The sequence below is a fragment of the Triturus cristatus genome, chromosome 5_1, assembly GCF_964204655.1.
Source record: "Triturus cristatus chromosome 5_1, aTriCri1.1, whole genome shotgun sequence".
Classification (NCBI taxonomy): domain Eukaryota; kingdom Metazoa; phylum Chordata; class Amphibia; order Caudata; family Salamandridae; genus Triturus; species Triturus cristatus.
This window is the reverse complement of record NC_140587.1, coordinates 596,641,869-596,654,870: the sequence shown is the minus strand read 5'-3', so window position 1 is coordinate 596,654,870 and position 13,002 is coordinate 596,641,869.

The window sequence follows — 13,002 nt, the reverse complement described above, 5'->3', positions numbered from 1 at the left end:
TTTTCTCAGGAACTACTGAACAGATTGACACCATATATGCAAAAGGCACATGCCTGACCTGAGGACTACCTCTTTGTCTAATTTCAAGTAATTCTGTTCAGCCGTTCGGGCTGTACCTTCGACTAAAGGTCCTATGGGAAAATGCATGGGGAAAACGCGTTTTGGGACCCCCCTTTTTCCTCGGCCCCCGCTTGACAAATCACCCGAGACTTTCAGGGTAGGAGCTGAGCGGAGCGCCCCATTAGTTTTGAAAATTTTGCGAGGATTCGTCAACCGGCGCCAAAGTTATTCAAAATAGAATTTTGAGATTTCCTATGGAAACACGGTCCTAACTATAACTATCTACTGGCGACCGCCAGTAGATAATTACCTACTGGCAGTCGCCAGTAGGTAGTTATAGTTAGGACCACGTTTCCATAGGAAATCCGCAACATTCTATTTTGAATAACTTTGGCGCCGGTTGATGAATCCTCGCGAATTTTTCAAAATAGGTGGGGCGCTCCGCTCCGCTCCTACCCTGAAAGTCTCGGGGGGATTCGTCAAGCAGGGGCTGAGATAAAAGGGGGTCCCAAAACGCGTTTTTCCCATGCATTTTTCTATAGGACCTTTAGACACAGCTACAGCCCGAACGGCTGAACAGAATTCCTTGAAATTTGGCAGAGAGGTAGTCCTCAGGTCAAGGAAGTGCCTTTTGTAGGTTTGGTGTAAATCTGTTCAGTAGATTCTGAGAAAATAGCCTTTAAATCAATATATATATCTGAGCCAGCTTACGGTGCGCTTACGGTGCGCTTACCGTACGCGTACGGTGACGTGCGCGAGCGCGATTCTGATTGGCTTTTAGATCTTAGTAAACATTCGAATCGGTCGAAACCAGGAAGCGGCGGCCGCCATTTCGTGTGTTTCACTCAGAAAAAAAAGAGTGATATCTTGAAAAGGGGGCAAGGGAGAGAGTTACAGACCCCCTAACATTTGTAAGGGGGTCAAAGAAGGACAGAAAAGTACAAAGAAAACATTTATTGATTTTAAAAAAAAACGCGGGGTACGCGTACGGTAAGCTCAACGTACGCGTACGGTAGAAAAAAAATAAAATAAAATAAAAGAAATGAAATGCAGATTTAAGAGTTTAGATATTAGGGGGCTCTAAAAAGAGCCGTTGTGTTTATGAAGTGATTTTTTAGTGGTACCTACAAGTAAGTACCGATGCAGAGTCTAAGGTTCAAGAGGAAGACTAAGTTCCCTTCATCATTGAAGTGCACACCATCTCCTCTATAAATGTTTTGCATGTCGTAACGCAAGTTGTTGTGGTAAATGGAACCCATACCATAGTCACGGAGGAAAGCAGAAACAGATTTGTTGACGTGCTTTCTTGCTTTGTCAATCTGCGGACAGAAATGATTGGACCAGTTCCTTTTTTGCCTTTGACATATGTTAGAAAACACAAAGGCAGTTTTAGGGAAAAGTGAAAACAGTTGTGCAAAGGTGTCCTTCATAAGCATTTCCAGACCTACCCCAGTCAAAGTGCCTAGGTCATTGCCACCACAGTGCACTATTATGAGGTCAGGGTGTTGGATTTGCATGAAGGATTTCACCAATGGCATCAATTGGTGCCACTTTAACCCTCTCTGACCAATCCATTTAATGTCTACATTTGGCAAAGCAAGGTCTCTCACCATATCTGTTTTCTCTGCATACTTTTCACTCCAGAAGACATAGCTGTGCCCTACAATCCACACAGTGAACATCTTCAAAGGAGAACTGGATGCACTCAGGAGGTGTAATTCAGTAGAATGGTAAAAAGAAATGAAAGACAGTTTGGAAATGGAGGCATACATATTTTTTTTATAAAAAAAAAGAACTGATTGGCTGTTTCATACCATTCTAGAATAAAAACTAGGCTGTATGTGTAAATTATTAGAAGCATGTTTTGTATTGGTACAGAAAAATGTGTTACCAAAGAACAGTACTATGGATTTGCTGTTAGGTTTGAAAAGTCAAGCACTCTTGCTCTGTGGAATTGAAACATTGTTTGGTGAACTTCTGACCTAACTCCACACAGCAGTGTTCCATGAGCTGTTGCTATGGTAGCAGGCAGAAGTCAAGTTGGGGGAAGGGTACTAGGCAGAAGTCAAGTTGGGGGAAGGGTACTTTTGGAAAAGGGTTGGTTTTCAACCAATAGAAATGTGTGATTACATTTGAAAAAAACGGGGAAGCACTGAGATTTGAAATTAACATGTATATGTGTGGAAAAAGAGAGGGAAAGTTTGCCATTATCTGGTTCTGCTGAGAGGAGAGAGGTGTAAAGAACAGAGATCCTGGCTCTGATAATCTGCTGTTTGAGTGCCACATTTCTTTCACAGCTAACTAATTTTAAAGGTGAGTTTAGAGTTTGAGAGGGGATGTATATGGTAAATTAAGAAATGAATAATAGAAATGGAATTCCTTTTGTTGAATTTGTGTTTATCATTTTCTGTTTTGGGAGAAATTTAAATGTGAGGAACATGTAAAATAATATGGACTATGTTTTCACGATAAATTAAGGTGTACTGGTAAAAATAAGGAATACTTTAAGGGTTTGAGGTTGCACTCAGTAATGCAAATACATACAGCATCAGTAAGGCTGGTTGCCCTTGCTGGAGTGTAGGCAGTCACCCAGGTTACACATGGTGCTGGTCTGAAAAAGCAGTTTGGACATGTGCTTTTTTAAGAATCTAAAAAGTGGATTCAAAATGAGTCAGTCTGTAAAAGTGTTTATCACTTGCCAAAAAAAAGAGTAGTAAGTGTGCTTTCAAATTGGCAAAGAAATTTCGTTTTGTGACTAATATGAAAACATGACTCTGTGTGCAAAGAGGAATTACAGGCAGAGATTTATTGCGTATTGCTCTGGTGATTTCACAGTTGCATTAGATGGAAAGGGGGAGCCATTTTTTTGTGCAGAAGCAGACTCTTAGCACACACCCAGCTGCTTACCCTGTGGAATCATGCACAGTATTCACAAGCGAGTGGGGTTTGAGGTTTCAGTCAGTAATGCAAATACATTCAGCATCACTAAGGCTGGTTGCCCTTGCTGGAGTGTAGTCAGTCACCCAGGTTACACATGGTGCTTGTCTGAAAAAGCAGTTTGGACATGTGCTTTTTTAAGAATCTGAAAAGTGGATTCATAATGTGTCAGTCTGTAAAAGTGTTTATCACTTGCCAAAAAAAAGAGTAGTAAGTGTGCTTTCAAATTGGCAAAGAAATTTCGTTTTGTGACTAATATGAAAACATGACTCTGTGTGCAAAGAGGAATTACAGGCAGAGATTTATTGCGTATTGCTCTGGTGATTTCACAGTTGCATTAGATGGAAAGGGAGAGCCATTTTTTGGTGCAGAAGCAGACTCTTAGCACACACCCAGCTGCTTACCCTGTGGAATCATGCACAGTATTCACAAGCGAGTGGGGTTTGAGGTTTCAGTCAGTAATGCAAATACATTCAGCATCACTAAGGCTGGTTGCCCTTGCTGGAGTGTAGTCAGTCACCCAGGTTACACATGGTGCTGGTCTGAAAAAGCAGTTTGCACATGTGCTTTTTTAAGAATCTGAAAAGTGGATTCATAATGTGTCAGTCTGTAAAAGTGTTTATCACTTGCCAAAAAAAGAGTAGTAAGTGTGCTTTCAAATTGGCAAAGAAATTTCGTTTTGTGACTAATATGAAAACATGACTCTGTGTGCAAAGAGGAATTACAGGCAGAGATTTATTGCATATTGCTCTGGTGATTTCACAGTTGCATTAGATGGAAAGGGGGAGCCATTTTTTTGTGCAGAAGCAGACTCTTAGCACACACCCAGCTGCTTACCCTGTGGAATCATGCACAGTATTCACAAGCGAGTGGGGTTTGAGGTTTCAGTCAGTAATGCAAAAACATTCAGCATCACTAAGGCTGGTTGCCCTTGCTGGAGTGTAGTCAGTCACCCAGGTTACACATGGTGCTGGTCTGAAAAAGCAGTTTGGACATGTGCTTTTTTAAGAATCTGAAAAGTGGATTCAAAATGTGTCAGTCTGTAAAAGTGTTTATCACTTGCCAAAAAAAAGGGTAGTAAGTGTGCTTTCAAATTGGCAAAGAAATTTCGTTTTGTGACTAATATGAAAACATGACTCTGTGTGCAAAGAGGAATTACAGGCAGAGATTTATTGCGTATTGCTCTGGTGATTTCACAGTTGCATTAGATGGAAAGGGGGAGCCATTTTTTTGTGCAGAAGCAGACTCTTAGCACACACCCACCTGCTTACCCTGTGGAATCATGCACAGTATTCACAAGCGAGTGGGGTTTGAGGTTTCAGTCAGTAATGCAAAAACATTCAGCATCACTAAGGCTGGTTGCCCTTGCTGGAGTGTAGTCAGTCACCCAGGTTACACATGGTGCTGGTCTGAAAAAGCAGTTTGGACATGTGCTTTTTTAAGAATCTGAAAAGTGGATTCAAAATGTGTCAGTCTGTAAAAGTGTTTATCACTTGCCAAAAAAAAGAGTAGTAAGTGTGCTTTCAAATTGGCAAAGAAATTTCGTTTTGTGACTAATATGAAAACATGACTCTGTGTGCAAAGAGGAATTACAGGCAGAGATTTATTGCGTATTGCTCTGGTGATTTCACAGTTGCATTAGATGGAAAGGGGGAGCCATTTTTTGGTGCAGAAGCAGACTCTTAGCACACACCCAGCTGCTTACCCTGTGGAATCATGCACAGTATTCACAAGCGAGTGGGGTTTGAGGTTTCAGTCAGTAATGCAAATACATTCAGCATCACTAAGGCTGGTTGTCCTTGCTGGAGTGTAGTCAGTCACCCAGGTTACACATGGTGCTGGTCTGAAAAAGCAGTTTGGACATGTGCTTTTTTAAGAATCTGAAAAGTGGATTCATAATGTGTCAGTCTGTAAAAGTGTTTATCACTTGCCAAAAAAAAGAGTAGTAAGTGTGCTTTCAAATTGGCAAAGAAATGTCGTTTTGTGACTAATATGAAAACATGACTCTGTGTGCAAAGAGGAATTACAGGCAGAGATTTATTGCGTATTGCTCTGGTGATTTCACAGTTGCATTAGATGGAAAGGGGGAGCCCTTTTTTTGTGCAGAAGCAGACTCTTAGCACACACCCAGCTGCTTACCCTGTGGAATCATGCACAGTATTCACAAGCGAGTGGGGTTTGAGGTTTCAGTCAGTAATGCAAAAACATTCAGCATCACTAAGGCTGGTTGCCCTTGCTGGAGTGTAGTCAGTCACCCTGGTTACACATGGTGCTGGTCTGAAAAAGCAGTTTGGACATGTGCTTTTTTAAGAATCTGAAAAGTGGATTCAAAATGTGTCAGTCTGTAAAAGTGTTTATCACTTGCCAAAAAAAAGAGTAGTAAGTGTGCTTTCAAATTGGCAAAGAAATGTTGTTTTGTGACTAATATGAAAACATGACTCTGTGTGCAAAGAGGAATTACAGGCAGAGATTTATTGCGTATTGCTCTGATGATTTCACAGTTGCATTAGATGGAAAGGGGGAGCCATTTTTTGGTGCAGAAGCAGACTCTTAGCACACACCCAGCTGCTTACCCTGTGGAATCATGCACAGTATTCACAAGCGAGTGGGGTTTGAGGTTTCAGTCAGTAATGCAAAAACATTCAGCATCACTAAGGCTGGTTGCCCTTGCTGGAGTGTAGTCAGTCACCCAGGTTACACATGGTGCCGGTCTGAAAAAGCAGTTTGGACATGTGCTTTTTTAAGAATCTGAAAAGTTGGTTTAAAATGTGTCAGTCTGTAAAAGTGTTTATCATTTGCCAAAAAAAAGAGTAGTAAGTGTGCTTTCAAATTGGCAAAGAAATTTCGTTTTGTGACTAATATGAAAACATGACTCTGTGTGCAAAGAGGAATTACAGGCAGAGATTTATTGCGTATTGCTCTGGTGATTTCACAGTTGCATTAGATGGAAAGGGGGAGCCATTTTTTTGTGCAGAAGCACACTCTTAGCACACACCCAGCTGCTTACCCTGTGGAATCATGCACAGTATTCACAAGCGAGTGGGGTTTGAGGTTTCAGTCAGTAATGCAAATACATTCAGCATCACTAAGGCTGGTTGCCCTTGCTGGAGTGTAGTCAGTCACCCAGGTTACACATGGTGCTGGTCTGAAAAAGCTGTTTGGACATGTGCTTTTATCAGAATCTGAAAAGTGGATTCATAATGTGTCAGTCTGTAAAAGTACTTTTCACTTGCCTAAAAAGTAGTAGAAAGTATGCTTTGCAATTGGCAAAGAAATTTTGTTTTCTGTCTAATTTCAAAGCATGACTTTGTGTGCACACAGGAATTATTTTTAGATATTTAATATGTGAAGGTGTAATTGTGATTTTCATTTATAGGAAAGGGGTTTATAGTATTTTAAGATTTCTAAAGAACATAAAAAATTTAGTAATATATTTAAATTAAATAAAGGAATTTTTTTTTTAGTTTTTATCAGGTATTGCTGAAGAGCAGTGAACAAAATTTAAGATGCCTACAAAATCCAGAGTAAAGAAAGACCACAAAAAAAACCTATATTTGAAGACAACTGGAGGACCTAAGTTAGTTGGAGATGCTCATGTTGGGAAAAAGAAAAAATCTTCTGGTAAGCAGACAAAAGATTTTTTAAAGAACATATTCAAAAAAAGGAAAAATGTACAAAATGTCTGTACTGGAAAGAATGTTTTCAATAGAAAAGGACAGGAAAAAATTGAGAATTTAGTTAATGCAAATATACCTTCTGCAACTAAAAAGATTAACTTAAACAGAAAAACAGCGTTTAAAGAGATACGTAGAAAAATGTTTCAGAGAAGAGTTATGTCCAATTTGATAAAGGATGTGAAGAAATATAAGCAAAAGGCTAAATTTTACAAGAGAAAAAAAGAAATTGAAGCCATTGCAGCAAAGGCATTAGAATTAAAAAGGAAACTATTCATTTTAATTTTGAATAGGATGCGTACATTAGATAAAATGGTTAATGTACTGAAATCACAAAGCAAAAGGAAAAGAGTAGTGAACAGAACAAACTTTTGTAAAGTGTTTTTAGGAAAATGGATGCATAGTTCAAGTAGTGAACCTTTTTTTAATGAAGAGAGCTATTTTCAAAGTAATAGTTTGCTGCATGCAGTTGACACCAGAGGTCGTGCTTACGAAGTGAAAAATGGTTGCATAATGGAGAAGGAGATAATGGTTCCAAGAGATGAGGTACAAGTGATGGCGGATGAGGCTATGGGGAGACGTCCTAAAGCCCCAGTGTACACTTGGAATTGTAGTAGTATTTGCACTGTGCGTCAGGAATCTATTGATAAATTTCGTGAGTTTCTAAGAGAATATAGTAAAAAAAGTGTAAAACAGAAGATTAAGGTGCTTCAAAGTCTAGATCCATGCAGAGTGAGAGAGAATACTGGTTTGCAGGGTCATTCTCTGGCTTGTCTATCTAGAAAAGTGTGTAATAGTGTTTTCCATCATTTTAGAATGCTGGCTGTTCATCATACTGAAATGAGAAAGTTTGTGAGACGGTTGTATTTTGCTAAAAGTCCAGCAATAAAGTTAGATGAATTGAATAGGGCTCTGTTCCGTGGATCGGTATCAGATGTAGAGAAGGTTGTTGATGAAATTCAGTTTTGTTACTTTGGTCCTGAACAAAACAGTGCAGAAAAGGACACAGTAAATGAGGAAGAAGTGGAAGAGAATGTAGAACCCTCTGTAAGTAAGACATTTAATGATCACATAACAAAATTTGCAATAATCTCTAATGAAAGACCAAATATTACTTGTATTTGTTGCCGCAGAACTCATTATAGAAAACAAACTAGGAATGTTGATCTCTACAGAAAGAGTGAAAATGAAGATAATTATAAGTGGAAGGATTTTGCCACATATATATTTCTTGAAAATTGTTTTGAATTGGGTGAAGATCAGCGTATTTGTAAATACTGTTACAACAAGTTAGAGGAAAATAGAATGCCGACCAGAGCTGTACATAATAATTTAGAATTGGATGCTATTCCTGCTGAACTTTCTGAATTAAATACATATGAGTCTATACTCATTCAATGTGTTCATCCGTTCCAGACCATAGTACGTATGGAGCCCAAAACTGGTAAATTACCTCCTTCAGATTTACTGAGAGGTTTAAAAGGTAGAGTGGTGTATTTGCCCTTGGATTTGAAAAAAAATATGGAAACTATTGATGCGGATACTTTGGAAACTGAACCATTAAATATTCTGGTTAATGGTGCACCTACAAAGAATAAGAAGATTTGGCAGGAGCTGGTAGATGTACGGAAAGTACAAAGAGCAAATTTGTATTTGAAAAGGAATAACAAATGGTATGAATCAATTTATATAGAAGAAGAAGAAGAAGAAGAAGATTTACAAGAAGACACAGAAACACCAACTGGACAAATTGAAAAAGTGGACAAGTCAAAGGAAGAAGAAATTTATGAACATTTTAGCATACATCCTCTTCATTCAAAAGAAGTTATGGGAGACAATATTGATCTGTTTCAGATGAAGAAAGCAAAAGGAACTCCCGTGAGTGTATGGGAGGAGAGCTTGGAAGCTCGATGTTTTCCCCAGCTGTTTCCTAAAGGAAAAGGAGGACGATACGATGAACGTCCAGAACAGATTCCAGCTTCTGAGTATCGGACTACAAGACTATATGCTGAAGATCCCAGATTTCGACAAAGTATTCCTTATTTGTTCCATCTTTTATTTGAAAGCGACTTGTCTGCACTGTCTTATGCAGTAAATCACATTTTAAAAAGTGGAGTACATTTACAAAATGTGTCTGCTAAGGATTTTATGGAGAAAGTGCAGCACCGAGATGATCATTTGGAAACACAACTGATCAATCTGATGGCTTGTCAGCGTGGGACAAATAAATATTGGTACCGACGCCATGGTGAATTAAAATGCATGTTACGGAATTTAGGAACACCAACATGGTTCCTTACCCTAAGCTGTGCTGAGTACGCTTGGGATGATTTACTGGATTTTCTACGATAGGCAAATTCAAACATTAAAAACATCGAATACAAGACAGCAGGAGAACTGTGCTCATTGGATCCGGTTAATGTTTGCAGATATTTCAATCATAGATTTGAGGCTATGATGTCCTTCATCTGCAATAAAAATAAATCCACCTCTAGGAGAAGTAGTGGATTTCTTTTGGAGAAAAGAGTACCAGGCAAGAGGTGCTCCTCATATTCAGATGCTGTTGTGAATCAAGGATGCCCCAAAGTTTGGAACAGATGCTGATGAAGCAGTGTTATCTAACATTGAAGAATATGCAACATGTGCTATACCAAAAAGCACAGAAGAGAAAAAGTTAAAGGAGCAAGTTTTACGTTTCCAAAGTCATCGGTGTGGAAAATACTGTCGACGGAAATACAAGAGCAAAGATAAATACTACACTAAATGTCGATTTGGATTTCCTAGACCTGTTCTTTCAAATGGAAGAGTAAACAGTTTTATGTCATCTGTGAGACATACTATCACAAGAAAATCACCTAAGAATACCTACAACCTTAAAAGAAAAGAAGAATCAAAAAATATAAATGACTACAACCCAGTCATTTTATCCATGTGGAATGCTAACATGGATATACAGTATGTAGCTGACAATTCCATTGCTGTTGCTCGATATGTAACGTCTTACATTACGAAATCAGAAAAAACAGAATTGAAGGAAATGTGGGAAGAGATTTCTCACGAGAAGACTGTCAGTAAGAAGCTGTACAGTTTCAGTTTAAAGATGTTATCGCATCGAGAAATTGGATCCTACGAATGTTCAGATAGGTTATCTTCTGCAAGTCTCTACTCGAAATCAAGAAGAATAATTTTGGGCAAGTTTAGGCCTTGCAGCAATGAGAAATCGGGTACTGAAATCTGTTGGAGAAATTGAATATTTGGCCGAGAATGACCCAGAAAGTACAGATATTTTGAAATCAAACATGTTGGACACATATTACCCAAAGAGAAGTCATCATCTGGAGAACATGTGTCTGTATGAAGTGCTGCAGAACTACATTTATTCACGGAAAGCCGCAGAAGACATCAACAATAGAAAATATAAAGTCATTGGTGAGGAAGGATGTTTGGTGAAGCAAACAAAAGGAAGTTTGATAAATCACAGGAAGCTGAGTTGCGACAGTACTGACAAAAAAGAATTTTACTACTTGGCTCTTTTACAGCTCTTTAAACCATGGCGTACAGAGGATGAACTACTGGGAGAATTTCAAAGCTATGAAGATTCTTTTAATGCTTGCAAAGACAGCATACAATGCAGTACATTCTCAACTTATCTGCAAATGTTAAATGAAGAAATTGAACAGGAAACTACAATTGCAGCAGAAGTAGCTAGAGACAGTTCTCAGGACAGCCAAAGTTCAGGAACACTCAGTCAAGATCCCCTAGGACAACCAATCGTTGAAAATGAAGCATCAATAGCCATGAACGAAGTGGAAACGGCTATGAATCAAGCTCAAGAAGAATTTATAGACTTACAAAATTTGGAAAGACAACTGAACGAAGAGCAGCAACAAATTTATGAAGAGATCAGAAACAAAATTGTTCACGGATTTCTACATGAAAAAAAAGAGTGCTCATGCACATCATTTCATCCAATCAGGATGTATGTAAGTGGACAAGCTGGAACTGGAAAAAGTTTCTTAATAAAAGTCATCAGAAGCTACCTACAGCAAAAAACGGATTCTACTTTGTCTTGTGTGGTTACTGCTCCAACTGGGTTAGCAGCATATAACATAAAAGGAATCACCTTACATCGTTTGCTAATGTTACCAGTGGAGCATGAGAACAAAATACAATACAACAAGCTAACTGGAGAAGCATGCTTGGAAGTTTCAAGAGTATTGAAGAAGATGCAAGTTCTCATTATTGATGAGGTGAGCATGGTATCAAACTTAATGCTTGCCTTTGTGCATTTAAGAATGCAGCAAATTCTAAGGACAGACTATGACGTGGTATTTGGTGGAAAACATGTCATAGTTTTTGGGGATCTTCTACAGCTTACTCCAGTTAAAGGACAACCAGTGTTTAATACTGTGACACATGAAGACACAAAGAAGTCATTGGGAAGCATCGGTAATGCAAATATTTGGTCCTTCTTTGAGTACAAGGAACTTACTACTAATATGAGGCAAGCAAACGATGAAGAATATGCAAGTATTCTGAAAGATATCAGAATTGGACTACTCACTGAAGCTGGCACAAAAGCATTACAGAGTCGGTTGCTACATAATTTATTTCCAAAGGAAGAAATAGTTGCAGAGAAGATATACAAGAACATTGCAGAAAAGAAAAGTGTCATCTGCTTAATGCCAACTCTCCGTGAATGCTCAATATTCAATGAGGAGCTTTTGAAATTGGAAAAGGAAGATATCAGGAAATTGGAAGCAGTGGACAAAATTGAGGATGGAAGAATTACTATCACATTAACAGGCACACTGAAAAATAAATTGGATTCACTAGAGAAGAACATTTCCAAAACAGCTGGATTAGAAAAAAATCTATATGTTTGCATGAACTGTAGAGTATTTTTAAGGAGAAATTTGGATGTTGAAAAAGGTTTAGTTAATGGAGCTATGGGAAGAGTTGTGGGTTTTATTAATTATCAGAAAAAAGATGGAATTGAATGTTTAAAAATAAAATTTGATCAGATAGAAGAAGTTAAAGATATTTGTCGTTGTTCAGTTCGTTTCATGCTTGTGAAAGACTTATATGTACGTAGGAAGCAGTTTCCGTTTTCTCTAGCATATGCTGTAACTATTCACAAGTCTCAAGGATTGACTGTAGATTGTGCATTTGTGAACATTGGTTCAACTGTGTTCAAAGAAGGTATGGCATATGTTGCTTTGTCACGAGTGAAAACATTATCAGGTTTATTCATGATAGACTTTGATGACTCAAAAGTTAGTGCTGATACAAATTGTGTAAAGGAGTATAATAGATTAAGAAGAAGCTATGCTCCTCATTTAGGTCAGTATCCTGTGTTGGAGAAACGTGTAGTTTCTCGTAAAAGGAGAAATGAGAATATCTGTAATGAAGATGTAGAGAGGAGGAAAAAAAAGAGGAGTGATGTAATTGCAAGCAAAAAGAAAAAGGAAAATGAAGAACAGGTTGTAGGATGTCATTTTGAAAATAGCTCTGGTGTCAACTGCTACGCTAATGTAGTGCTGAATGTTGCATTTTATCTGGAAAGTGTGCAAGAGCAGATAATAGTAAATCAGGGAAAAAGATTCTGTTCTGAGTTGAGTCTCCTTTTTCAAAAGCTGAGTAATGATAAAACTCAAATAGAAAGTGCGACTGAAATTAGAAAACTTTTAGATGTATGTTCAGGACGAACACAGTTTTCTCAAAATGTACAGCAAGACGCACAGGAATTCTTGATGTTTTTTCTTCAGGTACTGGAAGAAGAAGGGGTTCCCATTGAAAATGTATTTGGTCTCTCTTATAAATGGGAACATAGTTGTGAAAACTGTTATAATATATGTGGCTCTAATGTTGATTCTGAAAGGTTTATTTATTTAACATTGCCAGAAAGTAAAACAGTCACTTTTGCTAAATTAGTTAAAGATGCTAATCATAGCATGGAATGCAGTGAGTGTCAATCTGACATGTTTTCAACGTTAATTTTATAGGAATACGGACAGTATGTAATTTTAATGATGCAACGCTGTAAAGCTGATGGTTCAAAATTAGATACTTTAATAAAGAAGTTTACAGGACAGCAATTATCAATTTCAGGAAAAACTTTTGTAACAGTTGCAATAATTTTCCATGATGGACCTACTGTAACTTCTGGTCATTACACAGTTTATCTTAAATGTGAAAAAGGCTGGACACTGTGTAATGATTCCCAATTGATTTTTAAGCAACGTTTGCCTTTTGATTTAGCAAATTCCTATCTAATCTTCCTGAAACCAAAATTTTAGAGAGACTTGGTAAGATCTGTACAAAACAATTT